The following is a 24,622-nucleotide window of genomic DNA, read 5'->3' as shown; positions in this document are numbered from 1 at the left end:
TGGACTACTGCAAAAGCCTCTTTCTCAATCTTCCTAGCGCAACCCTCTGCCCTCTACAACTAATCCAGAGCAGGACTGTGAGACTTATCCTTGGCCTCAAGCCCAGGGAACGCATCTCTCCAGCCTGAGATCTCTCCACTGGCTCTTGATGGCTGCAAGGTTCAAGACCCATTGCATTTTCCACAAGGCTTTTTGGGGCCTGCACTACATCCAACTCTCTCTTCCAAAATACCTTCCTGCTCGAGACCTTCGCTCAGCTATCTCCAACTCTCTAAGGGTCAGATGCTTCTCCAGGCAGAGAGTGGGGGGTAGATCTCTCTCCTCTGCAGATGCCACACTCTGGAATGGCCTCCCTGTCCCTCTCAAACTTGAGTCGGACCACCTGAAGTTTTGGAAGCAGCCCAAAACCTTCCTCTTCTCCTCTGCTTTCTCTCTCTCCCTCCCTTACTGACCTACTTGACATACCTGTCTGCTGCGCCGACTAGTTGTTTGGCTACCCTTAGAGTCTCACTGCGTACCAGGCTTTTTCATGATCAGTAACCCCTGCACTGACTCCGAGCCTACCATGCACTTAGGGGCTGGAACTGTAACCTCTACTGTTCCGCGCCTCCTTGCACTTAACCAAAGCTGTGCTACCCTGGCTGCACTTACTCAGAGCAATTACTGCCCTGTTTCCCCTTTCCCTCTCCCTGGCACTCCCACCCCCCTTTCCCATGCACTTTTCGTTGTTGCACTTGCATGATCTGAATGACACAAGGCCTAGTAACATCATTTGTTTTGTCCTCCCTATTGTCTTCCCTCGCTTGTCTTGTCACGCCTAGAAACACATGTGTGCAGGCGTGTTATGAATGGCTTAACATATCATAACCTCCCCCTCCGCTGAACCCACCTTACTACATGTCACATCGGGTCTTACCTCTTTACTCCATTCTAAACAGTTTTCCATTCCTGTTCTTCTGGATTTGTTCCCGACATGAGGAACAAAACTCAAGTTCAAACCATGTTTCAAGGCCATGGGATACACGGTTTCAGAGATATTTTCACCGCAATGCACCACACCGAACTGCACCACACCAGGGTGAGGCAGAACAGTGAGCTACAGGATCATTCAATTCCAAGAATTGATGAGAGTGTTATCATGTCTCTCTACATAACCATTTGGAGAACGAGTACTTCTGCTAGTATCAATTATTGTACATACTATTGAATGCCATCCTATGACCTTCTAACTAACATTTCCTCAACCTACACCATTTATTAGTCATCTGCCAAGGTTCCATACTCTCTATTACCTAATTGGCTCCCTCAGCTGACAAGCACAGTGTTACCCTTTTGCACAGCAGGTACTTTGCTTTTCCAGCCAGGACCCTTGATTTTACATGTCACAGTGAATTCTCAAGTTTGTCTCTGGGGACCTTGGTGGGGGCTCTAACACCATCCTACACCTTGCCAAGAGCGTCAACAGACTCTCCAATCTCCTGTCTAGCCAACTAAATGCACAGCTTATATTCTAACAAAGTTGACTTTTGATATTAATTATTTAGCTTGTTACTGCAATATACATGAAACCTGTTTATTTCAATTACTGCAGCAATACCCATCCAAAGATCAAAAAGTGTCTTTTAGGTTTGATCCCATTCCTAAAACCCGGTATTGGAAAATTTCACCACTTTTGATCCTTTCTCTTTTAGTGGACCCAGACTTCAAAAGGGGCATTAGTGTTGCTGTGGTGTTGCTCCATCTTTCCATGATGAAATAGCCTACTCCGTGTTACCACACAATGCATTACCCACAGCACCTGACAGAGAGTACCCGACTTCTCCATCACTAAAGGGCTGAGCAGGTCTTGCTCTTGAAAGATGTGACTATCCCCTTCTTCCTGCTTTTCTCTTTCCCTTTGTGTTCTCTTCATCATTCAACTGCACACAGTCAACGTTTAACTGTCACTTCAAATGTTTAGATTGTCAGTTCCAAGAGTATCTCCCTGGGGGCCGGCAGGGACATTCAAACAGATATCTGGCAATTAAGCCACCACATTTCAAGGAACTGCTTCAGCACATCTTGACTCTATTACACAAGCATGGGCTGACGAAATCTAGCACCACTCAGTAAGTTACAGAAACTTCCTTCATTGAAAATTGTTATTATGGTGCAGTGTTATTCCCGCTTTTCTTAATCAGCATTCCGTTTGACTAACTACCAATGATTGGACATGTGTCCCTACTACCTAAAGTAACCAGACATCCCAGTTTTCCCGGGACAGTCTGGGGAAATCACTCTCCGGTCCCAGGGTCCCGAGACCTCATCCCGGAAATTGGATAATGTACCTCATCCTGGGATTGGATGGGCGGGTGGCTGCAGTCCCGATTTTTGCTGGATCCGATTCATACATCGGGGTCCGGTTCGACTCTTCCTATGCGTGAAGGCTTTTCACACCCTCATCCGCCCCCCCTTCCCCTCCCTGGTCGCTCTCCTCCAATGAGAGGAGTGTGTCTGGAACACACCCACCCGCAACAGGCCAGCAGCAGAGAAGTAGGACTACAGATTTATCTGAGCGCTGTTTGTGTTTTACTGTAGTCCTACTTCTATGTCTGTCTGTCCCGTTTAAAAAAAATTATCTGGTCACGCTACTACTACCACAGTCACAAACCCTGCCCCTCATTCCTATTTTATCTTTCCAAATGTTTGTCTGTTACTTTTCCACGCCCAATTTATCATCCTCCTCCTTGCTGCCCTCTTTCTTTCCCCCAGAGACCATGGCCTACTTACCCTGGACGGCGCCGGCACAATGCGCCACCCTCCAGACAAGCCTAAGCACTGTGAGACCACTATGTTGGTGACTGGCACACTACTAAATGTGGTGTCACGTGCCCTGACGTAGTAGGTCATGGGACACGGTAAGGGGAGGAGAAAATAAAGGAATCACCGGAACTGGCGGAGTGACGCCAGTCCGGGTTTAGGCAACCCAACATGGAGTCGTGTGTTTAATTGCAGCGCTGCGCCCTGCATGCTACGCGCATCCGAGGGCCCGCTTCACCTTCCTGCTGCCGCCTGCATCATCGGCGGCAGCACACTGGCGACGAGGCGGTAGTGGATTGCGCACCTCCCGGCATTGGAGGGAGCCGCCGCATCCACGGACCCACGCAACGTCGCGGATGCCGGTAAGCACCGTCCCCGGCTCCGCCCACGATCCGCGCACGATCCCACCGGCCGCACTCAGATCAGCGCTCGTCTCGCACTGAAGAAAAAAAAAAAAAAACATCCATACACCGGATCGAAAGGAAAGGCACAACCTGCTGCACCCGCACCCCAGGAGAGCCGCTGCACGCATCATCACACGCGGCCCGCGCGTGCCATACGCGGGCCGCTCCGAACTGCAGTGTTCCACGTGGGGTCATGTGCTGTCCCACTACAGTACCCCAGCAGCTATAACAAGCTCTCCAGGGACACTCAGCCTCCAAGGACACCCGGTGGCGAAGCATGTCGAGCCCAAGCACCAGCCCTGCAAGGGTCAGCACCAACCCATCAGCAAGGAGGAGCATCACCGATGAGCGCAGTGACCTCATGCCCCCATTCGACCCGTTCACCAGTGGAGCTGCCATCAGGTGGGAGATATGGCTGCAGCAATTTGAGATGCACCTTGAGGCCAGGGAAATCACCGTACCCAAAAAAATGCGCACCTTCCTCCTACTCAACGTGGGGTCTACAGCCCTGCGCCTATTTAACGCCTTGCCAAACCGTGGGAGCGACATCGACTACGCAGCAGCGAGAGCCGCGCTCACCAACATGTTCAAGCCTGACCTCAATCCAGACTATGAGCGGTTCCATTTCTGTATGGCAAGACAACGCGAGAGAGAGACGGTGGACAAATTTCACGCTCGCCTTCGCGAAATGGCCCTGGGCTGTGAATTCCCAGACGAGGAATTCGCCATTCGCCTCCAGATCATCAATGGGATTTCCTCTGAAAAGCTAAGAAGAGCAATTCTATCAGAGAGGAACATGCGGTTATCACGCATTCTCGAGACAGCGCGGCTCCGCGAACAGACAGAAGACCAAGTAGCAGTAATGGAAGCAGCCATCCAGAGACTGCCGTTAGACAGCCCCGGACCCGCAGAAGACGTAGCGGCCATCTCCAAGCAACAAAGCACACGCCCAAAACAGAACCAGAGGCCTCACCCGTCACAAGGACGAGATCAAGCCTGCAAGTGGTGCGGAGGCCCATGGCATAAAGGTGAATCCTGCCCCGCCTGGGGATCCACATGCAGAAAATGCAATCGCCTTAACCATTATGCAGCCGTCTGCCTGAATCCGACGAACAGGAATGACAAAGACTCAGGCCCACGCCCAGCAAAGGAACAACGGAGAAGGTTCGCGCCCAGAGAATCTTCCCGCCAACAAGCGAGGAAAGGTAAAGCCAGAGCAGTCGATGAGTCCCAAAGATCCCCGAGCACGAGTGACAGCGACGATAGTGACAGCAGCTCATCCCCCGAAAGGCGGAACAAAGGGAGGAAGAAAAACGGGAGAAGACAAGTGCACTGAGTACACCTAATATCAGCAGTCAAATCAGGCCGATCACGCCAGAAGAAGAGACCATCGTGCACAGTCCTCTCCAACGGGGACCCGCTCAAGGTGGTAATTGACACCGGCGCGACAGTAAACGTTATGCCAGTGATGGCATTCAACGAACTTCACCCAGAACTACACAAGAAGAAGGTCAGGCTGTATGCCTATGGGTCTAAGAGACCCCTCCCAGTGAGGGGGTCGTTCAAGTCAGACTTCGCACACAATAACACCATTTGCCATGCAAGGATCTACGTCGTAGATGCCGGCTGCGAGACTCTATTAAGCTGCAGAACAGCAGAGAAACTGAAGCTGATACACTTCGCATTCGGCGTTCAACACGACGAACTTAACAACCTCCTAGGTCGACACAAGAAGCTGTTTCAGGGCATCGGGTGCCTAAAAGGAAGAACTATCAAACTCCACATAGACCCCACCGTTGAACCCAAGGCAGTACGTCACAGACGAATCCCATTTCACCTGAGAGGCGCTGTGGAGAAAGAACTAGCTAAGCTCGAAGAGGCAGGGATCATAGAGAAAACATCAGGCCCGACCGCGTGGGTGTCGCCAATGGTGGTAGCCCAGAAACCGAAACAGCCGAATGCTGTAAGAATATGCATTGATATGAGGCTTCCTAACGTAGCCATCGGCCGAGAACGCCATGTAACTCCCACCATTGACGAGCTCATCGTAGATCTCACCGGAGCGAGGGTATTCAGAAAACTCAACCTCCGTTCTGGATATCACCAGCGAAGACTATCCAAAGAATCACGATACATCACCACCTTTTCGTCCCACCTCGGCCTAATGAGGTACAAGCGACTAAACTTTGGGATATCGTCCGCCGCGGAGGTTTTCCAGCACGAGATCCGCAAAGTCATCACGGGGCTGGCAGGCACCACCAACATCAGTGATGATATCCTTGTGTACGCCTCAGACAAAGATGAACACCACCGACGTCTAGCAGCAGTCTTGAAAAGACTTGAAGAAGCAGGTTTGACACTCAATGCGGAAAAATGCGAGTTCAACAAAGATGAACTATGTTTCTTCAGCTACATTTTCAGTGCAGCAGGAGTATCCCCAGACCCATCTAAGGTACATGACATCAAGGACTTTAAGCCACCCCAGTCTGCCTCGGAAGTGAGAAGTTTCATCGGGATGGCTACCTATTGCGCACGCTTCATCCCCGATCTCGCCAGCATTGCGAGCCCTCTCAGGGAGCTAACCAAGAAGGCCCAAAGATGGGAGTGGACCGAAGTACACCAACTGGCGTTTCAACAGATCAAAGACGCCCTGTCCGCCACCACGACCATGGCATTCTTCAACGTGGAGCGGCAGACTGAACTCCTCGTTGATGCCAGCCCAGTGGGCCTAGGAGCAGTGCTGACCCAAACCGACAGTGAGGGCAGAATATTCGCCATCGCGTTCGCCAGCAGAGCCCTCACGAAACCCGAACAGAACTACGCCCACATAGAAAAGGAAGCCCTGGCCATACTGTGGGGGTGCCGCCACTTCAAGGTATACCTGTTAGGAAAGCAGGCAAAAGTTTCTCCGACCACAAGCCCCTGATCCCGATATTCCGGGGTTCCGCCCCTCACCCTCCTGCCCGCATAGAGAAGTGGATGCTGCAGCTGCAGCCGTACAACATTGAGGTGGAATATCGGCCAGGATCGGATAACCCGGCAGACTACCTGTCCCGCCATCCGCGACCCGCTACCGACAGCGAGCAACACCACGCGAGAGAAACAGACGAGCATGTCTGTCACGTGGTGGCCTGCGCCCGGCCGCGAGCCCTGACACTGCAGGAAGTAGTGCAAGAGACAAAAGAGGACACCATCCTGCAATACACAGCCTCCGCCATTCGATCAGGAAGCTGGAAAAACTATCTCATGTCAATGACCCACCGCACTGCGTCAGCTCAAACCAAACTCAGAGCCCTGTTTGGGATCAGACACGAACTCTCGATAGCACCGGAAGGGGTACTTCTGAAAGGTCACCGTATCATACTGCCAGAGTCCCTCGAAGAAAGGGCACTCAAATTAGCTCACAGCGGACATCAAGGGATTGTCAAGTCCACGGCGTACCTCAAGTCCCGAATGTGGATGCCAAACATGCACCAAAGAATAACAGAGCTTGTAGAGTCATGCGCAGCCTGCCAAGCGTCCAGGAGACCAGAGAACCCGGAACCGATCAGCAGTGTCCCACGAAGCTGCAAGCGATGGGACGCAGTCAGCATGGACCACTGCACCATCGCGGGCGAAGGATACCTGCTTGTAGTGATAGACGAATTTAGCAGGTACCCTAAAGTCGAGCACGTGGCATCCACCAACGCCGAAACCACCATCCTCACGCTGGAGAAGATGTTTGCCACACATGGCATCCCGAGGAAAGTGAAAAGCGACAATGGAACATCATTCACCAGCCAAGAGCTGCGGGAGTTTTTCAAAGAAGTGAACGTAAAACATCAGCGCATTACACCAAGATGGCCTCAGGCAAATGGTGACGCGGAACGCTTCATGGGGTCGCTAAACAAAATCATCAGAATTGCCAAGGAGCAAGGGCACCCCTGGCTTAAGGCAGTGTATCGGTTTCTAAAAACGCACCGGCAAACCCCGCACTCAGCCGCTGGGATCAGCCCAGCAGCCCTCATGTTCGGAGTACCGATACAGGCAGAACTCCCTTTACATCCCCACTGGATTGCACCAGAGCCAGACATCCCAGAAATGGACGCTAGGCGGAGTAGGCACAACGAGCAAGAAAGCATCACCAGACGAGCGTGCCATCGAGAACTAAACCCAGGGGACACGGTTCTCGTCAAGAACCGAGCACCGCCGAAGAAGATGTCCCTCAACTTTGAAGTTCGCCCGTGGACAGTCCAGACCGCCAATCATAGCATGGTCACTGCCACCCGAGGAGGGGAGACCGGAACCAGGAATGTGTCCCACTTCAGGAAGGTACCCCCGGAAATGTGGGAAGAACACCCACCATCTCTGAGAGAAAAGACAACCAACACGCTCCAAAGACGCGTACCACTGAGTAGCGGAAATGCGCTGGAAGAAACGGATAGACCACACCCGGAAGAGGCGGAGACTGGAGCAGAGCCCACCACAGAAGGTCCGCTCAGAGAAAGGAACACCCGTTACAGCCTGAGAGAGAAACCCAAGCCGTCATCTCGCCTCCAAGGATACGTCGTGGACGGAGTATACCGTCAAAGAACTGGTGCAGAAAGACGGTAATCCAAGCTAAAATGTTTTCTATTGATATCCGTGAAATTGCCTCCAAGTTGAGGAGGAATGTGGTGTCATGTGCCCTGACGTAGTAGGTCACGGGACACGGGAAGGGGAGGAGAAAATAAAGGAATCACCGGAACTGGCGGAGTGACGCCAGTCCGGGTTTATGCAACCCAACATGGAGTCGTGTGTTTAATTGCAGCGCTGCGCCCTGCATGCTACGCGCCCGAGCAGGCCTCATCTGAGGGCCCGCTTCACCTTCCTGCTGCCGCCTGCATCATCGGCGGCAGCCGACATCACACTAACAATTATTAATAAAACATAAATAGTGCTCACAAAACATCCATTTATTTACAGTTGCCTTAACAAATGTTCAATCATTATTCGTTCTTCAGGAGTAGCGCATGTGCGCCATCGCTGCCTGTGTATATGCTTCTCTGTAGCCAATCAATGGCACCATGTTATGGAAGACATCATTAACTTTCAGATGCTGACAGAAGCCCACGGGCATACACATACTTGAAATCCCAAAGGTGTTTCCTCAGTGACTGAGGTATAAGGTTTTTTTTATTGTTCTGAGCAGAACTACAGTGTATTTGGCTGTGCGTAATGTGGACTTTATCCGAGAAAAATAGTTTCACGTGCCGTTTACATGCTAATTAAAGTAACAAGGTTGTCCGTGGTCGCCCGCGGTTGAGCTTGAATTTCTGTTGGCTTTTGCTTGCTCTCAGGGGTGTTGCTAGGTCTGGAAAAGGTAAGGGGCTAAGCTAATGTCGGCACTGGCGGGATTCGGGGCTAGCTATAGCCTTTTGGTTGTAGTCCCTGAGCTTCTATCCCGGGCTACAACCAAAAGACCCAGGGCTATAACCCCTTCAGCCCCCTAGCAACCCTGCATCTTGCTCTGCTTGGGGTGGGGGGGCGGGCGGGACCATCTCCTGCAGATATGCAGCATCACGATTTGCATTGATGTCATATTGCTTCACTTTGCACTGCACCTGTTCTTCCTGTCAGCTTGATATGCCAGCCAGTTTATCTGCGTAGTTGCGCGCATGGACCCAATGTTTCATTCGATTGTAGTGGTGTATTCACAAATGACCTACGCCAGTCTGCAGTTCATATAGTTAGGGCGGTGTAGTTGGGGCCCCACCGCCTTGCGTTCTGTTTTTGTTTTTCTCGCTTCGTTTTCTTCAGACGAGCTCTGCCAAAATCAGAACAGCTGCTCATAGTTTGTGAAAGTTGACTACAAGAGACGTGCTGTTGTTTCCTGCCTTCAAAATGAATGCTTGGGAAAGTCAAGTTTTCAATTAAGTTGTGCGCGTTCTTCATCTAAAACTCACATTGAGCAATTATTAATTCTTAGGCAGTGGTGGAAATGGGAAAAATGGTTGAGGGGTCCCACAAGGGCCGGGGTGAGGGCGTAGTTTGGGGGTGGGGGGTGGTGCCCGAGGAAGTTGGGTGTGGGGAGGTGTGGGGGGGGTGGAGCTGGCAGTTGACCTCTGATCAAAGGAAATTTCCAAAATAATAGTTTAAAACTGCGCTATTTCTTTCACGCTGCTTCTTTTCCAAAGTATATATCAATTCCACTTTAAACCACTTCCATGGCACTGGTGATGAGTTACTTCACTTTGCAGATAATAGTTTTGACCAGTGTTGCTGAGTAAATATTCTTTAAACAAAACTTCCCCTTAGGTACTATTGAAACGAGGTGATTTCTGTTCATCAGCCCATAAGCAACGTTTGCTTTTACTTGGGCCGCACTTGCAGCTGCCCTCTGAAAGCAGGTGGGTGGCTGCATCGTGTGTAATGTTAATAGGGATATTTATGTATGTAATGTTTGTCGGATACCTGTATATTTATTTATTCATGCAATGTTTGTCGGCTACAGGTATCCGACAAACATTGCACAACTAAATAAATAAACCGGGTCGTGCCTGAGGACCAGGTCGTGGCTGAGGACTGTCACTTCCTCTTGTGACCCCTTGCATGGGGTCACCAGAGGAATTTACAGTTTGCTCGCGGGCGCTTTTTTTTCTTCTCCCCAGGGAAGAGCAGGGGTTTGGGGCAGCTGACTCTGGCCGGATCCCGAGATCTGACTACACATCTGTGCCGGATCTCGGATCCGGCGAGAGCCGGCCCAATAACCAGCGCTGTTCTTAGGTCTTTCACAGTTACGAATAAGAATCATCATATTCAAATATTTTTTTAAAAATTACATTTAAAAATACACAAAAAAGAAGACCGAATGTATTAATTTGTTTCCCCTCATTAAATATCAGAGTTCACGTGTATACAAAAACTGGTTAAAGAATGGAAATTATTTAGTATCTGATAAAGCCTTGAAATAGCACTTTCCCTGTTCCTGCCGTATTTGGTTCTTGCTTCTAAGTAATGGACGACATGGGTTTTGTACTTAAATGAGTAATGCCGCATTAGATTACGCTTTTCAAGAGATAAAACATGAGAGGCCGGTGCAATGCTGTTTGGCGCTAAGAAAATAAAGGTGAGGTTTCTGCTGCAGTGTTCACATATGTGAAAGTTGTGACAGCACAGACTTTGCCTTGTTAACTGTTATCCAGCAATCTATTCTCTTCGTGTACATTCTGTATTAGAATGGATTGAAAACGGTGTATTTCTGAGCTTAATACAGGGCATACTGTACTGATTCATGGAATTATTTGCGTAGAAAACGCAGATTTGCGCGCCTTTCTGCCCTAAAATCCCCATACTTCAAACAGGGATTTTCAGGCAGAAAGGTGCGCAAATCTGCGTTTTCCACGCAAATAATTCCATGAATCAGGCGCACAGGTGTCAAGTCCTAAAAATATAAAAGGGGGGACTCATCAACAAATGGGATGGGACGACAGCAGAAATTAGCTTATCATGGTCAAACATGCACATTTCATTAAATGGGCTCTGCATAACCACCCAAATTGCACAGGACGAATGGCATTTGCCTTTAATAAAATCAACACCCACACAAAACCAAGGGAGGATATTTTCTTCTAATAGTGTTTTTGAAAACGTTATAAGGTGTGCATGTTTTAAACTTCAAGAACCCATACAAATGTTTTCTCTGGGACTTGCAATACCGAAAAGGGACATTTCACCTTTAGTTGTTTGCCATTTTTCATCACGTCAAATACTGCAGTGGTGAAGTGTGTGGCCTGCAAACCTGACGATTTGTGGTTCAAATCGCGAGGTTGGCTTTAATTCATGAATTCAAAAGAGGAAATTTAATGTTTCTCATTTTAGCTGGTGGGGACTGAGTACCCTCGACTTGAGCCCTGAAACGGCATACTTTTCCATTCACATTTATTATTTAGCTTTTCATGCAGTACCAACTCACTGTATTAGTGCTAGCATAACCTTGCAGCGTCTGCTGGAATGAATGGACCGGGAAGCAGTGGTTGCAGTGGGCGGCGGAAACGGATGGGAGCAAGGCTCCTCTACTTAAAAAAAAAAAGTTTTACTGTTCCTTTACATTTATTTTAAAAAGAAACCGTTCCGAAATGAAAGTGTAGGAAGAAGTTGAAATTTGCACCTCAGTCACACTGAACATTCCCTTAAACAGCTGGTGTGTTTGTTTGGGTGGGAGCAGGGATGTAGTTTCACCAAAATGCCAGGGGGTAGCGGAAGTGACATCACACGACCCTTGACCCCCTGATGACACAGGAAGTGATGTCATTTGACCCCACCCCGAAGTGATATCGTGGGTAGCGAAGGAACACAACCTTTCACACATTGACAAAACAAGAAGTGGCATCACATAGCATTGAATACTACGAAAAATATGGTTACGATATCACTATAATGTGATGTCCATTTCATACAAGAATGGATCGCCATATGTATCATTAAGATCAGTGTGTATAGGCCCATATTACCAAATTACTGTGATTGCAAGCAGACGTCCATGACCAAATGATAATGTGTTATTATATAGCACTTTCGCTTAAGCGCTTTATATCGAAAAAATATACACCCAATATCACCCAACCAGTGTTGGTACTCATTTATTAACCTCAGAAGGATGAAAGGCAGAGTTGAGGCGTTTAACAACAGACTAAATCAGTGACTCACCCCCTGAAGTGTGCCTTAAATAAACCTTTAATGAGTCTAGCAATTATTGTATAGAATTCCAGAAAGACACATTATTTGGTATTCCTATTGTTTCTTATTTAGGGTCAGTGCTGAAAGTGTTAGACTTGTGGCACTCTTGTTCTTATTTTTCTTCTTTTTTTTAAGTGTCCTGAACTAGAAAGCCAGCCACCCCAGAAGTAAAGAGTCACATGGTGCTGGCCACAGCCCAGGAGCTTGCATTACAAAAAAAAAGAAGAAAAAAAAAGTTTAATTTTTTAGTTTTCTTTTAGCGGTCGCAAAACGAGACCTCAGAGGTCGCAGTTGCGACCTCTTGTGACCCCTAAATGACGTCTCTTGTTGGGAGTTTGGATTGCGCGTGGGAGGGAGTATGGTGATGCAGTTGGTGGAGAGTAGGGGCAGGCCAGCGGGGACCATAGTTCCACTACTTCTTTTTGTACACTTCGACCACTATGGAAAAGGAAAGTAGAGAGTGGGAGAAAGTTTGGGTTTGAGGGATGGTACATTCATATGTATTGTGCACAGTGTGCGGATGCGTGAGGGGCTCGCGAAGTGCTCAGGCTATCCTAAATGTGATTGCGGGCATGGGTGATCGTTTATTTTCTCTTGGGTGGATTGTGTGTTTTTAAAGGGTCTGGGTAGGCTGCCCAACGGCCGAGGACAAAGTCTCATGTATTTGGGTTACTTATGTAAAAGACTTGAAGCAGGGTTGAGAGAGCCAATTAAAGTAATGTCAGCTAATGCAACATGCATTTGTGCCAAATTAAAAGAATCCTCAAACAAGGAGAGATGCAATCCACCATGCCCTTTAAACCTTAGTGGTTATCTTCTCGAGAATTGGTCAATCCGCAGTTTAATGAGTTTTAAGGATCCAATATCGCTTTTCTGTCGGAGTTGGGTGGGGGCTGCTTGGGGCCCACGTCCCGCCCCTACAAGAAGCCCAGAAAGGCAGTTGTGCTGCTGTTGCTGAGATAATTGACACCCCATTGCCGAACATGAGCAGCGGAGAAAGAGTCTCCCTAAACTAAGGGGTAGCTCAGTTGGCTGACTGCATGCCTCCAATCAATTTTTAGTGGGGTGTGGGTCCTGTTAGAGAAATTTGTGAAGCAAGTTTGGGAAGATACTGGAATGCATGAATTTACCGCAGCCATGTGTGTTTTTCTTGCAAGGCATAGGTTGTAATCCTGGATGGGCAGACTCAGTCCTTCATTGTTCTGAGGTCAATTCATTGAGAACCATTACGCTTGCGCCTAATAACACACATTATTGAAGTGCCTTGAAGCAGAAGAAAAATGAACAGCTTTGTCCAACTCCGGGCCTCAAGGGCTGGAATCCTGACAAGTTTTCAGGATATCCCCTATTAATCTTCATGAGGATACATTTGCATACATTTAGAATGATGGTATGCAAATGTATCTCATGAATATTAATGAGGGGTATCCTTAAAACCCGACATGGATCCGGCCACCGAGGCCTGTAGTTGGACAACCAAACCAGTTATTATTATTGGCGGTAGTGCACGGGCCCCCCAGTATGTGAGAAGCAACGGTTTCAAATGAACAAGAAATCCCAGGTTGTGCACGCATGGAGAACACCAAGCACAGATCCGAGGTCGGTCACTGGGACTTGTGCAGCCTATAAAGACTTGGAAGGCAAGCCAGGATTTGAAGGAAGGGAGCTCTGGTTGGAAGCCTGGGCTTCCTACTGCAGGAGAAATAGAACCCTTTTGGAAGTAGAATTAAGTCGGCAATCAGGGTGTCTCAGTAGGGAACGTGGAACAAATGTCATTGTGTTTATAATAGACAGGGTGGCCAAGACCTTCAAAAGAAAAACCCACAGAAGAGCCCCACAGGAAACATGATTAATTACAATGACAGCGAGGCTACATTCAGAGGGCACCTTGTTATGCTAATTTCTGGTGACGCCACATTCAATTGGTATGTTAATGAGTCCCCCACTTTTTTTTAGGACGTTTCCCTTGGGATAATGGCATGGGAAAATGGCAACATTTGCCTATCTCTTCGCTTCAACAAAAGCAGCCAGAAAGCCTTACCGGTACATCATAGGGTATCTAGAGAGCCTGAAAAGGAGATACCGATTAATTCACCCAGAAACGTTGATGGCGGCAGAACATGTGGAAGCCTGCTTTTCCAGGAGTTTGCAGGATGCCGGTAACAGGACGGCCAATGGGAGAGGACGCTAAGAAGGTTACCCTTGCTGTGCACATGATGCTAGATGGAAGGAGAGACATGCAGACTACGTGGCCAAAAAGTAGGAGACGTACATAACATAGCGCCTTATACAGACACTTTTTTCTCCGTGCATTCACCCTTCATTCGCTCATCCCTATTATCAAACTTCACATCAAGGTTAAGAGCCTCATGAAGCCTTTTAGTTTTCTGGTAATACTTTAATATATTTAAACACCTTTTTTCAGTTCTAATATCAAAATTAAATATTAAAGCACATCTGATTTCACAGTGATGAAACAAATACAAGATTAAAAGAAGACAATGTGTAGAATTTGACAGCATAGAAACTCAAAAACACAGTTTCTTTAACAAATGCTTAAGTGGTGGTGTCAGTACTACTACTGTGCCATATTTTCACCAAAACAATTTACCAATTTTAAAGCACAGTATTCGAACTCTTGAAACACAATATTCTGGTCTGGATTATCCTAACCTTCCATTCAATAGTGTAGTCTGGTCATATGTATTATCTTCTATGCAATTTTAACACGTTTTCCTTGGCCAGACGTATTGTAGCCAAATCACATAACTGGGACCAAAAGGCAACCCAGTCTAGGTTTCTACCTTCTCAGACGATATTTTTTATCTGAAATGTATGGTGTTTCTACCATAAAAAGTAAGAGATACAGCATCAATATGAAGAATGAACACCCCAGAGATTTGAAGACAGAACTGCTACTGAGCCATGAGATCTGCAGGAGAATGGAGGGAGTGATGGCTTCCTCCTTAATGACTTTGAAACTCACATGTTACATTGTTGTACTGTGGTGCAAGAAAAAGTAATGTATAGCCAGGTTTTATTTTATGTTGAATTATAAGCGGCCGATGAAGGGATAGGTAATATGAGGAAATATTATGAAGCCCAGGAGAGCAGCTCCTAACTCGTCCTGTGTTCTGCCACCCCACTGAGACAAACACTGGCGGCGAGAACATCAGATGAGTACGAAATTACTTACTATCTTAAGACCTGCACTAGGTTCAACTAGGTAAAGGTTTGAATAATCACTTTGCTAGTGGGATCTTCTATTTTGTTTTGGGAGGCATACAGTGGACCCAGCTCTGAGGAAGTGCACACATTTACTGATAAAGTAAAGGGGACAGAATTGTAACAATTTACAGACATGGTGCCAGATGGAATTGTGGAGCAGTTCACATGAATACATGGTAATGGAATGGTTAATACTCAGATACAGTGAGGATTCCCAAAATTCACTATTTAGTGATATCCCTACCTTTATTTGGGAGGGGGGTTTTAGTAACAAAATATAGAAGGTAGTTGGCTTCTATAACAGTTCAACCGATGATTCAATCGTTCGTAACAAAATGTATGAAATGTATTCACACTTCATCAATAAAAACAATATAACAATTTAAAGTGCATACATATTTTAAAAATTATTATAAAAAACAATAGTCTCGTGACAGTTTTCCTTTGCAATAGGAATCTGAGTGATCAATAAACTCAATAATATTTAAACAGCATAAGAGTACATATATTTGTTCTGCTGGTAACAATTTGTGTTTCCTTATGATACATTTCTAGTTGAACATATTCTAGAAATATATACTCAACATGTTTCTGTTCTCAAGTTGGGTAAGGAGCCTTCTTCAGCAGATAAGTCAATTTGACTATATGTGTAGAAGGGCTCAATCATCCCTCGGTTAAAGCTTTTTCAACTTTCAATTGGTGGAACTGTAGATAGAACATAACAATAGGGTCAGCTCTTAATGCTGTAATTCCTATTGACAGTTTTTAGCTGTCTAAATAGAAGCATGTATAGAAATATATACCTGTGCCTGTATGTAGAGGCGATCCTTGGATTTGAACTGGGTCCTGCTATGTTAGGGCACCTTCCGAGGGGATAAGTAAAGATTCCTATCCAGTTATGTCTGCAAGATTACAGAGTACATTTGTAAGGGTCGCTTCTTCCTAAAATGAACCTCTCCTCTTTACTCTCTCTCTGTTTTTAAAGAAAAGGTCGGGTAGTGCTTACCTGAAGGTTGTCAGGCAGTACTTGTTTATCAGGATGGTGGAGCACAAGCAGTTGGCCTCTTTATCCTAGCTTGGTTTAGTACGTAAAATGTGTATATTCCTAGGGTCTTTCAAGAACCTGGGGGGTGGAGCAGTTAGAATACATTAGGTTCGTAATTTAGCAGTGCGTAGGGTCTCAATCTCTTGTGGCATTGTACTATTATTGGAGCTAATGCCTTCATCTATTGATCAAATTGCTCTATTTTGCTTATCTGTGGGACTGCAAGTTCTCTATTGTTAGTCCTCCTTGCGTTTACAATTGAATATCGGTCAGCTGATAGAATTCTCTTATTCTATTATAAGCGATCATCTCGAGCAAGCTGTGTCTCTTGTCGATGTCGTTAGGTGTCTAGCAGGGGAAAAGGACAATTTTTAGAATATATTTGAGTGCTTCTTGATGAAAAGTGATATTGAGCAGTAATCCTGTAATCCTAAAGCTAAGATTCATAGCTTATAGGTATCTGCGGGTATTGTATCCTAGCCCATTAAGGTTCGATATCTTGGGGGCGCTGTTGCGCACATTGGAAAATGGCCGCCTAGTCCCAGAGCTCCGGTCCACATCAATCCTGGTGAATATCCTGTGTCGGGGCTGCCTCCAAAACGAAGGCGTTGCACCGGCGGGCCCTCCAGGACTTGAGGCGCGCGCTGTGAAAATCCGGCGCCTCTACTGCTGACCGTTCGGGAGTTACATCGTCCCGTAGAACGGGCGCGCCTTGGTGGTGGCGCGGGCCGCCCGCGAGTTCCGTGGATTTCCTCTAAGGTGCCGCTGGGGGAGGGGCGGCAAAACTCTACAGCGACTGTTCGCGCCTTACTGGAGAGGCGGAGACGGACCCGCACGTCCCTCCGTTGACAGAGAGAGGGAGCCTGGTGGATGGTGGCGCTGGTTGGTGCTCTGCGGTGCCGCGGGCTGAGATCCCCCTGCGCAGCTGACATGCCAGCGACGGCCCGCAGTGTAGTGCCCCACGGAACTCCGTGGCACATCCGAATAGAAGGGGCCCAGTGGAGCGGTGAGCAATCCCGTAGCGGCCTGGGAGGGGAACGAAGCTCCCCCGCATGTGAAATCCGACATACCACCCCAGCCGGTGTACTGGGGACAAAGAGCGAGGGCTCTCGCCGCCATTACAGGCTACGAGGACACCATCACGCCTACGCGGCGTACCGGGCGTGCAACATAGCCCAGGCCTGCCGGATAAAATCGGAAGGGGCCAGTTTTTGCCGGACGCGTGGATCTGTTACCCGGAGGTAATACTGCGGCCACAGAACTCTCCTATTGCAGTGTCGGAGCCCTGATCATAACCCTGATCTGTGGGGCTACCCCCCCCTGTAAGGTGCTCCTGGCTGTACATTTAGTGGTGCTCCATGTGAAAACGGATATACGGGGAGTGTTCCCTGTTCCTGGTGTTGGAGACCCCCCCTTGCTGGGGGCCTTGTTCTTGGCCTGCACCACGTGGTTGTCACCGCTGGCATTGGCTATGGGATTGAGGTGATGGCATGATTCTTGCTAGGTGACTGTGCGGAGCGGTCTCGGAGAGTGTCGATAGGTCTGGTAACCCCTACGTCTGTGGCTCCCCCCCTGTGAACTTACACCTGGTCACCTCCACGAGCTACCCTTCTTTGCCCGACGGCACACTGATACCTTGCCTTGGTCTCTGGGAGTGGCCACAGGCAGGGTACATGAACACTGCAGCTCTTTTCATAATATTACGAGCAATTCATTGGGAGGCGTGGTGATACATGGGAGAACACAAGCCGCTCGATTCATCATATGGGCTGCCACGAGCAGAAAGGAGCACGCTCCAGAAAAACAGGCCCGATGGATTCCTTCACCAGTTCCCAGCCGGGCGGATCTGCCGCTCCACCAATGGGGCAGAAGGACGGCCAGGTGGAACCCTCGCCCGATGAAAGAGAGGACTGACTAATGGAGATGGTCCAGAATGGCTTCCTAGTGGTGAACAGCAAGCTAGATGACATTGGGGCGACGATCAGCTCCTTGAAGGCGAGGGTGGATAAGGAGAGCTCCCCTGTCACCGAAGCCGAGAATAGGATAAGTACCAATGAAGATTCCATCATACAGCACAGCCGAGACATCGCCCAACTGAAGGGAGACCTCCAGAAGACCCTTAATAAATGTGAAGATTTAGAATCCCGCTCCAGAAGGAATAATATTCCCCTGGTGAGGGTGGTCGAGACCTTTGGCAGGGGATCAATGGAGCACCAGGTGGAATCCTTATTGAAAGACCTTCTGGGCCCCAACGCCTTTTCTGACCACTTCCTTTTGGAGCGTGCCCACCGTACCTCAGCACCCCCTCCCCGACCCGGGGCGCCGCCGCGCACTATAATTGCTCGTCTCCTCTATTATAGAGATAGAGACGCCATCCTGCGGAAATCCAGGGAGAAAGGCACACTTTTTTACGAGAGCAGTAGGATACACATTTACCCGGACTTTTCAACAAATGTGCAATCGCTGAGACGGTCATACGAGCCAGTCAAGAGGCAACTGAGACTACACCAAGTTCCCTATTCACTAGTCTATCCGGCTAAGATGAGAATTCAGCATGGTGGACGGGCGAATTTTTTGAAAATCCTACAGATGCCATGCTATATGTTGAGTCTTCTATCCCCCTGCCGACTCGTGACCAGAATCGGAATTCCCCACCACGACCCGTTGAAATACTCGAGGAGCCTGCCGGTTGAGGTACTTTAGATACAATTTGAGGCCTGGCGTGGCACGGCAGCCCTGACTAATAACACTTGTTTGCAGCTGGGCCGTGAGGTTCCCCTGGGATTTCGGCCATGTGAGTACGGCTTCCCCCCAGCAGTGTTCTCAGGTTATGGTTTGAGGGTTACATCATCTTGTTGGGGTGGATGATGCGGGTGGGGGTGGGACGGGGAGACGAGAAAGGGTTACCCCCGGTGTCAGACCGGGACAGTTAAGGGAGTTCTTGTTGAAAGAAATTATAATGTTTAAATCAGAGAGCGGTTACACAGCAGTACGCCAGTATCGCTTGCAACAGGGGCAAGTCTACGGGCAATCAATTCCTTTTGAAAGCTGGTATGACGCAGGTTAATAGGGGCTTAAGTGTCAACTTACTTTCCTGGAACATACGTGGGCTAAATAACCCTGTTAAAGCAAGGAAGGTTGCAGCATACATAGCACGCCAGGATCCTTACATTCTTTTCATACAGGAGACACACACACTCGGAAGCGTTAACACTAAATTTCTGCCACGATGGGGCCCCCAAAGATATTATACGGAATATTCAACACAGTCAAGGGGAGTGATTACTCTCCTACACCCCAAATTGAGTTTTAAATACCATTCTAGTAAAATAGACCAGCAAGGCAGATATGTGCTAGTTTGGGGGGAGCTGGCAGGGTGCCCGATAATCCTGGTAAACACATACGGCCCTAATGTAGACGACCCACAATTCTACTGTACTATATTAAATATGCTGACTGGGTCATGGGAGGCGTTAATAATTTGGGGCAGTGACTTCAATACTATTCTGGACCAATCCCTTGATCGATCTTCCACCAACCCTAGGGCCCCTAGTAGGGCTGCGTTGGTTCTGAAACAGCTGATGGAACAGATGGGTTTGATAGATGTTTGGCGTATATTACACCCCACTGAAAAGAAATTCACCTTCTATTCGACCGTCCACGAATCCCATTCGAGTATAGACTACTGGTTTGTTAGCTCACACCTGGCGGGCGCTGTCACTGGTTGCGATATACACCCTTGCACCCTTTCGGACCACTCACCTGTAATACTTAGCATTAAGTTGGGAGATGCCCCCCCCAGTTAGAAGATGGAGAATTCCCCCCGCCATTCTTAGGGACTCTAACATTTGTGAAGCCCTGCATGATGAGATCACCGAATTCATCAGAATAAATGAGGGATCGGTAACTACCTATGCTACTTTATGGGAGGCCTTTAAGGTCTGGGTCCGGGGCACTATCCTTGGTAAGTCCACCGACATGTTGAAGGCTGTACGGAGGGAACTGAGTACAGTTGAAACAAAAATAGATCTGTTACAAATTGAATATGGGGTCACACAAGAAAAGGAAACGCTAGCGCAAATGCATGTCGCTTTAAAGGAGTTCAGTGAGTTGGCCAACAGAGAAGTTCTATATATGGCAGTCCCTGCCAAAGCCCGCAGATATGGGGAGAGTACAAGGCCGGGAAGTTCTTAGCTACTATGATTAAGGCTGACAGGCACCGTAGTCCGATTCCTGGCATTCTGACACCTACCGGGGAAATGGTTAACAGGGAGCGGGACATTAATTCCACCTTTGCGGAGTTCTATTCCTCCCTTTATTCTAATCATGACACAAAGTGTTCAGAGGAGACGTTCCGGTACTTGGACAGCCTAGACCTCCCTACATTAACTGCTGAAACCCGTAACATACTAGATCGGCCCATCACAATTGCAGAAATTGAAGAGGCCATTAAATCTTTGTCAGGAGGCTGCGCCCCCGGCTCGGATGGCCTGAGCGCGGAACTATACAAAGAATTCAGGAGTGAATTAGCCCCTTTACCGCCAAAAATGTGGGAGGAATCGATGGACCGGGGGGACCTTCCAGAATCGATGCGTGAAGCTATTATTACAGTCCTCCTGAAACCCTGTAGACCGGCACATGAGATGGGATCCTACAGACCCCTCTCATTGATTAACACTGACGCAAAAACTGATTGCACGGGTGATCTCTCTGCAATAGTGGGACTCAGGCCCGCTCTGATTCAGGTTCGCTACTTGGGTGTTGTGATCGCTAGGAATAAACAATTGCTGTACGCACATAACCATGGGGAACTGCTATCAAGTTTGGCGACCAAATTCCAGACATGGACCAGTCTCCCACTGTCCCTTTATGGTAGGGTGGCGATACTCAAAATGGTAGTTTTACCCAAACTTCTATGTTATTTTAATAACATCCCGATATGGCCCGGCAAGGCTTTTTTTGCAAAACTCAGGTCGCTTGTCTCTACTTTTATCTGGAATGGGACGACGGCCAGGCTGGGATGGGATAAGATGGTGGAACCATTCTCACAGGGAGATATCGCTGCACCTGACTTTGAACTCTACTACCTGTCTGCACAGGCTCAATTCGCTAAACATTGGTTCGACCCCGAGGATACAAATCCCCATGTTTTCATAGAAAAATATTATGTCCGCCCCAATGATATCCGATCAGTCCTCCTTAACCCTCTTTACGGAGACATCTGCCCATTCGACCCGGTATACACAACTACACAAGCCTGGGCTAAGATATATAAAAGAATTGGCCTACAGACCCCCTACGACCCGGAGGTCCCCCTGTGGAACTTCTCGAGTATATCCCCTACATTTGACAAAGCCCTTCAACAATCCTAGGATCCAAGAAAGCTGTTTACGCTACGTGACATGTTCCCAGATGGCGTATTCTGCAAACTCACAGATTTTGTTGGGGCGGTGGGAGGTGGCCAACTTAAACGGTTCCAATACCATCGTATGAAAACTGCTTTTGCAGCTAGATGGCCAACTTTTCCAATGGAACCCCAGGTGCATGAATGCATTAGGGCAATAGTGACTACAAATGGCCCCAACAAGGGGGTGTCGCTGGTATACTCTTTGGTGCAGGCCCATTCCCCGTCCCGTAATGCGATAAGGGAGACCTGGGAACGAGATACGGGTACCCAAATTGATGAAATCCGGTGGTCACGCTTCTGTCAACTCACCAGATCCGTGTCTATGAATGCTGGCCTCCGGCTGATTCAATTCAAAATCCTGAATCAGTTACATTATGCCCCCGCCAGGTTAGCTAAATTCGTTGAGAATTGCACAGGAGCCTGCCCTAAGTGTAATGCACCGAACGCTGGGCCATATCACATGTACTGGTCATGCCCTTTGATTGTGGAATTCTGGCAAGAGGTGGCGGAATTACTTGAAGACATAACGTCGATCCCGGCGACCCTGTCCCCACTAAAGTATCTGCTTGGTGATATTGGTAAAGTGAGGGAAACCACTAGGCGTCTATTTAACATTTCATGTGTTGTTGCAAAGCGATGTATTCTTAGATCGTGGAAATCCGTCACTGCTCCATCCAGAGCTAACTTTTTAAAAGACTTGTGCACGGTGAACGACAACGAGGAACCTTTTGTCCTATCGGTTCCGATACCTTGTCGTCCTAAAGATATTTGGACACTGTTACGTGCGTACCTATGGGATCTGGCACCAGACGATGCAACACCTGCTCTCTCACCATGATGTGTCATGTTCTGTTGTATGACATGTATGTACGAATACTGCGAATACCTCCAAACTATGCTTTGATATTTATCTACTGTTGTTCTTGCTGCTGACCTGCTCTCTCAATAAAATAAATGTTTAAAAAAAAAAAAGGTTCGATATCTTGAGGTGGCAATTGCCTAGATTGGCTGAAAAAAGTATCAGCGCTTACCTGTCCCTTCGCTCTTGCGGCATGTATGTGCAGCATTTAGTCTGTGTATCGCAATGCGAACTAACAGGTTAGCTTGGCGTTTTTAGTCCATCTTTAGTGTTGTCGGCGGTAAATAGACCCTGATTCTTGCCAAAAGTTGTCAAAAAAAGCCAGAAGAAATTTGAACGGTGTGGTCCTTTCAACATTCTGTCCTTGCTATGTTAAGGTATACAACTACTATTGTTTATGAAAAAATAATACAGCAATGGAGCCTCCGTACATGAGGATATTCCTGTGGTATTCATAACGAATTATTAACTGGGCTTTTGCCCTTCAGGTGTGCTACTTGTTATGCACTTCTATGTTCGGAGATGGAGTTCGAATATTGTGTGAACGCCAAATCTGTCTCGTCTGTCTGGCACTGGACCAGCCTTCTTGGAATTGATACTCTCTTTGTTTTTGTGTATAGATACTATAGGCTCCTTATGTATGCAGGCATGAATAGCCATGGCTGTTCGATATAGGCAAGGAACCTGAATAGGTAAAGTGTTAGTGACATATAGGGTATTGCCCCAGTAGACATCAGAAAAGTCTGCAGTGTCCATATACAGTACCCTAAAAGCGAGGTTGTAATTCATCCTGTTGAATAGGATATTATAATTAGGTATGTATTGCTAAACTAGATGGCCCCTGGGGTAGCTATCTTTCTGAGTACAACTTTTCAGGTTGTCTCTTACTTCGGAGATGGTGCAAATTGCCATTTCCCTGAAGGTAGCTAGTATGGTAGTTAGGGAGGAGTTCAAGATATATATGAAACTATGGTCAAGGTAGTGCCTTCTATGGTGATCGTGATTAAGCGGAGTGGTTTTTATGCCATTCAATGGCTTCTTTCAGGCCTTTTCTATCACTTTTTGTCATGAAGTTCTTTTTCGAACAGGATTCTCTTTTTAATATTTTGGTTCACACCTTTAACTGTCAGTCAGACGGTCCATTTGAACTCTTCACAGCTGTGGTTATTCGCTGTAAAGTGTTTTACCATTGGTGTAAGTAGTACTTTGTTTTAATACATAAGAGCTCTATTAAAAACAAAATACTACTTGCACCAATGGTAAAACATCTAATCGTTCTGTCCTTCCACATACCTGCCCCCGTCCTCCTCCCCTTTTCCCCAACCTTGTGCCTCCCCCAGCACTCCACAATGACTTTGTCTGCTTGTGGCACTGTAGAAATACAACATCAAATAAATACATAAAATCCATAATGATTTACCAGCTCATAGCCACAGCATGTATATGCCATTGACTGGCCCACTAAGGTTATCCCTTGCTGGTGCTGCGGGTACTTGTACAATGGTGCTGCGAACTGAAGTGTGCACAATTTGCAGTGTTGTGTGCGGTAGATTGTGTGAGTTGCTAGAGTTGGATGCATGACAGGGTCCCTGTTTCAAACCGAGGTGTGGGGCTACTTGACAAAGTGAAGCAGCAGTGTGTGGGTAGTTTCAGTGAGAGATGGAATGGGTGGTCCATTTCGTTGATCATCATTGCAAGCTCCGACCATGCCAAAACAGATACCCAGGAGGCCTTATGTAATTAGGCAGTTTAGCCAATTAAATATCATTATATTTTCAGATGATTATGCCTACATGCTGTGATTTAATGCAGGTAGAATGAGATTTAGTGGATGTAAAGACTGGGCTTCTGAAGTTCCCAGCACTCCCTCTTCTTCATTTAGTCTGTGTGATGCCTATATCACTGCAATTGCTTTCCGCAGTCGTCTGGTGTCCCTCATGTAGTTCTGTCCAGGCAGCCCTTCTTTGACTAGTGCTAGGGCAATGATCCCTCAAATCCTGCAGTCTAGAGCAGAGTCAATGGCAGGCCAAGGAAGGGGTCCTGGGGGAGGAAAGGTGTTGCACTTTCTTTGCCATGATGGGGAGAGCCACGACTAGCTCTTTGAGACATCAGGCTGTAAGTGCTGAGCGGTTGCAAAGTCCAGCTTCACTACTCAGATCAAAAGGAACTTTTTGGCCACAAAA

This window comes from Ambystoma mexicanum, chromosome 7q (genome assembly GCF_040938575.1).
Source record: "Ambystoma mexicanum isolate Mex_15411 chromosome 7q, UKY_AmexF1_1, whole genome shotgun sequence".
Classification (NCBI taxonomy): Eukaryota; Metazoa; Chordata; class Amphibia; order Caudata; family Ambystomatidae; genus Ambystoma; species Ambystoma mexicanum.
This window is presented reverse-complemented; position numbering follows the sequence as displayed.